Raw genomic sequence first — 4,920 nt, forward strand, 5'->3', positions numbered from 1 at the left:
GTTTTGTCAAAGGTGTTTTTATTCCGATGAATTTGTGAAAAGGATTTTACGCAAATTAGTGTAGAATTTTGTTGAACATGTTTTTTGAAACCAATCATGAGTTTGTGTTTCTTTTTTTTTTCTTTTGATTCCATTTTGTTTTAATTTTGCCACTTTCAAATCTATGTCTATCCCACTTATTAATATTTTATTGTAGGGGACCACAAAGATAGTATAGGGATTAGGCCAGGTACCTTGCATGCAGCCAAATATGGTTCATTCTTCAACACCATCTGGTCCCCTGAGCATCACTAGGCTAGAGTGATAGCATAGTGGGGATATGCCGAATTATATTGATTTTTATTGCATGATTTTTATTACAGTATCATTATGAGGAAATAAATCTCAAAAGTGAAATTTTTAAGTATGTGGTTCAGTTGTTTTATCGTATTTACCGTTTTCATATGTAATTTGGTTCTCTTTGGTGTTTTATTGTATTTACTTTTTTAAGCATATAATTCAGTGGTTCTTAGTGGTTTCACTAAGTTGTATAATTATCATGACTACTGAATAAAATGTATTTAATCATCTAGGAGAGATACAAAGATTACCATGTAGGGTGCAGAGTAACTGCTAATTACCAGCTCCTAAAAACCAGTAATCTAGTTTCTACTGGATTTGTTTATTTTGTAAATTTCATACAACAAAATCCTGCAACATGTGTTTTTATATTCAATTTCTTCTTTTACTTAACATAGCATTTTAAGATTTGCACATGATATGGCATTTATCAGTATTTTGTTCCAATTAGTAGGTGGTTAGCATTTTATTTTATGATTAGACTACATTTGTTTATATTAATTCATGAGCATTTAAGTTCATTCTGCCTTTTTATTATCATAAATGAGACTACTATTGAGCATTTAAATATACATTTGTACAATAAAATACGCTTTTATTTCTATTATGGAATTGTTGTTATAGCAATTTAGCATTTAGCTTTAAGGCATTGTTAACATTTTTTGAAAGAAAGTAACTGTACCATTTTGCCATCCCGTCAATAATATGTGGGAGATTCATCTCATACTATCTGAATCATGAATAGCTACATCTATATCTTCAGTGGTGGCTATCTAAAACTCAGTTTTTGCTAGTTATATAAAATCAACTCAACTTAATTCATTATTATATTAAAAATCACTCGATAGCACAGCGGGTAGGGCGTTCGCCTTCCAAGCGGCCAACATGGCCGACCCGAGTTCAATTCCTCCGCCCCTCTCGGAGAGCCCGGCAAGCTACCGAGAGTATTCGATATGCCAGACACAGTAACAACAAAGTCTCCAATGGAGACGTTGCTGGGCCCGCTCGAGCAAATCTACGACGATCAACGGGAGGGCCTTTACCTTTACCTTTACGAATAAAAATTTGTTTTCATTAAATCTGAGTTGAGTGCTCTGGAATGACTTAAGAAAAACTAGTCACTAAAATAATGCAGGCAAATTAAATATGTACAAGACAGTAAAAGAGGTAGAAAGATACAAGGTGAAATCGCAAGAAGATTTTAAATTTAATTTTGCAAGCTTCCAAGCATTCATACAATACTTAAATGCACAGTGAGGTATTATGGGTATGGTTCACACACTCAGACACACAAACAAAAACCCCAAAAAACAAAATAAGATTCCAGTCAGTGTATCCATTCACAAAACCAAATCCTGAGCTTTATGCAAATATTGATAAATATTTAATTATTTTATGTGAAATATGATAAAATATTCATAACAAAAATATCACCCTGGAGACAGAATGAGAGTGCAGTGGGTAGAGTGTTTGCCTGGCTCATACCTTTCCCAGGTTCGAGCCCCAGCATCCCACGTGAACTCCGAGCCAGCCAGGAGTAATTCTTGAGTAGAGTCAGGAATAACTTCAGAAGCAACACCAGGTGTGGCAGCACAAAAACCCTGCCACCCGCCACACACACCATTGCCTCAATTATCACTTTTACTTTAAAGTTTTGAAGTACACTTTTCAGAAACATGAAGCACACTTTTTGTATATACGATCATTGGTACCACTCATCCACAAATTCAATGATGTTTTATTAATGGGTCATTTTTTGGAATATTATGGAACTCTCCAGGGCCTAGTGTCACCCCTGTGAATCTGTGGGACCCTGTGACCTCTCTCACAAATTTCTAGTACATCCTGCAATTAAAATGATTACTGTACTCAGTCTTTCCACTCCTCGACATTATATCTGAGAGTTTTGTTTGGTCCACGAGTTAGGTTGTTAGTTTTTTTTTCCAATTTCTTTGCCTTACTATATAAATAAATTTTAAGCCAACATAAGATTTTGAAAATTTAGTGGCCAGGCTGGTGGCTTCTTAAGTGGTGGGCGGGAACAGCACGTGAGAGCAGCTGCTGCCAGCTCTGGAAGACCTGGAGGTCTGGTCGAGAGAACTTCTTGAAATGCTGGCAATTTCAAGAAACCAAAAGTTGTTACAGCCTGGAGAGGAAAACCAAGTGCTAGAGTTGTTGACTCACAGAGACGGGGAATTTCAAGAGCTGATGAAATTGGCACTTAATCAAGGGAAAATCCATCGCGAAATGCAAGTTTTAGATAAAGAAGTAGAGAAGAGAGACAATGATATTCAGCAGCTAACGGAGGCAGCACAGATACTGGCCACCACCATTTACCAAGCCAAAGAAAAGCTCAAATCAATAGATAAAGCAAGAAAAGGGGCTATCTCCTCTGAAGAAATAATCAAGTGTGCACCCAGGATTCGTGCAAGTAATGCTGTCTGTGCCCCACTGACCTGTGTTTCAGGAGACCCACGGAGACCATGCCCAACTGACTTAGAGATGAGAAGCGGGTTATTGGGTCAAATGAACAATCCTTCTTCTAATGGCATGAACGGTCACCTACCAGGAGATGCTCTTGCAGCAGGCAGATTGCCAGATGCCCTTGCTCCTCAGTACCCGTGGCATTCAAATGAGATGTCAATTAATATGTTGCCACCAAGTCACAGTAGTGGCTTTTTATTGAAACCTCCAGGACATAATAAAGAAATGAAGATGATGTGGAAGATATATCAACAGACTACTCCAGCAGTAGTAGTGACTCTGATTAAAAATAATTGACAAACAGAATGAATACTAAAACACTCTGTTTCTTAAAGATAGGCAGGTCATGTTGGATACAGTGCAGTTGTGCAGTCCACTAAAAATCACAGTGGACTTTTCTTTTTAAAGCTAGAAATCATGGTTTTAGTTCTAAACCACTAGGTGACCATTAGAGAAAAATTTACTGTTTGAAAAGATTATTCTGGTCCGCTGCCCCTTTGACCCTGTTCTATTCCAGTTATGTTGTACTTGTACATCATAGTTATTTAAATAAAATGAGGGAAATGACCTATGTACATACCTCTAATATAGTCTTGAAAATAATAGAAAACCTAAAAAAAAAAGAAGGAAAAGGATAGTGCCGAATGTATATCCTAATCTCAAAAGCCAAACCTCATTTGAAAGTGAAGGCTGTTAACTTCTGTCACAGTATCAGGAGAAATTCTTTGGCTTGGTAAATGGTGAATTTCAGAGATAACGCAACTATTGTAATTATGTACAATGTAACTATTGTAATTATTGTCAATACATGATTTTTGTTTGTATTTTTTAATTTTAAAAAATATTTTGAAAATTATATGCTTGTACTTTTTCATAATTCTCTAGACTTAACCACTAGCATGGGCTAGAGCGATAGCACAGCGGTAGGGCGTTTGCCTTGCAGGCAGCCAACATGGCCGACCCAAGTTCGATTCCTCCGCCCCTCTCGGAGAGCCCGGCAAGCTACCGAGAGTATCTCGCCCGCACGGCAGAGCCTGGCAAGCTCCCCGTGACTTATTCGATATGCCAGACACAGTAACAACAAAGTCTCCAATGGAGACGTTACTGGGCCCGCTCGAGCAAATCGATGATCAACGGGAGGGCCTCCCTGATGATTAACCACTAGCATTTCATAAAATATAACTATAAAACATTTTATAACATTGTATTGTCTTAGAGAAGGCATACATTGCTGCCTTCCTTTTAAAATTTATTTTCTGGAGATATGTGTCATTTCAAACAGTGATACTCAGAAACTGGCACCTTGCAAAGAAAAATGACTTGGTCAAAAGCGATTTTAAATATGTTCAAAGATTGGAGAAATAGAATAAACCAGCACAAAAGCTAAGTTTTGATTGATCATCTTTATTTTGAACTTATACAAATTCCTTATCATGGCAGAAATAGCTTTGTGAAAAAAATATCTGTGGTGAAACAGATTGTGTTTATTTAAATACCCTTGTGTGTTCATAAATTTATTCACACACATGGAAAACATCCTCCTCAGACTGAAGATTAAATAAATATATTCAAAGCTCTAAAAATAAAAAAGGCAAAGAAAAACATAGTAAAGTAATTCTTTCAGAGCTAGAAATTAGGAAGAGAGAGGAGCAATGATGTAATATCAAATTCCTAGAATGTATGTTAATCCTTAGGTCTAAAATCTTTATTTTTGTTAACAATTAAGTGGAGACTACAGACAGTTTTAATATTCCTAACAAACTCTTATTAATTTCTTTATATTAATATGGGAAATTTGTCATGACTAATGGAACAATATTGGTGCATTCTTAGTGAAGTTGGTACTGAAATTAGTGTTACTCATTTTTTTTCAGAGTTTTTTTTTTTCTGTTCCAGGAATTCATCCAGAATACCACATTATATTTTACCATTACGGTTATCAGATACTAAGAGATCTCATAACTTGACAATTTTTTTTTTTGCTTTTTGGGTCACACCCGGCGATGCACAGAAGTTCCTCCTGGCACTGCACTCAGGAATCACTCCTGGCGGTGCTCAGGGGACCATATGGGATGCTGGGAATCGAACCCAGGTCGG

The 4,920-nt window shown here is 36.6% G+C and overlaps 1 pseudogene; it reads left to right on the plus strand.

Moving 5' to 3' along the window:
- The first annotated feature begins 2,382 nt into the window (after window positions 1-2,382).
- On the plus strand, window positions 2,383-3,110 carry LOC130015887 (mediator of RNA polymerase II transcription subunit 4-like; annotated as a pseudogene).
- The last annotated feature ends 1,810 nt before the right edge of the window (window positions 3,111-4,920 follow it).

Source organism: Sorex fumeus, unplaced genomic scaffold (genome assembly GCF_029834395.1).
Source record: "Sorex fumeus unplaced genomic scaffold, SorFum_2.1 ptg000136l, whole genome shotgun sequence".
NCBI classification, from domain to species: domain Eukaryota; kingdom Metazoa; phylum Chordata; class Mammalia; order Eulipotyphla; family Soricidae; genus Sorex; species Sorex fumeus.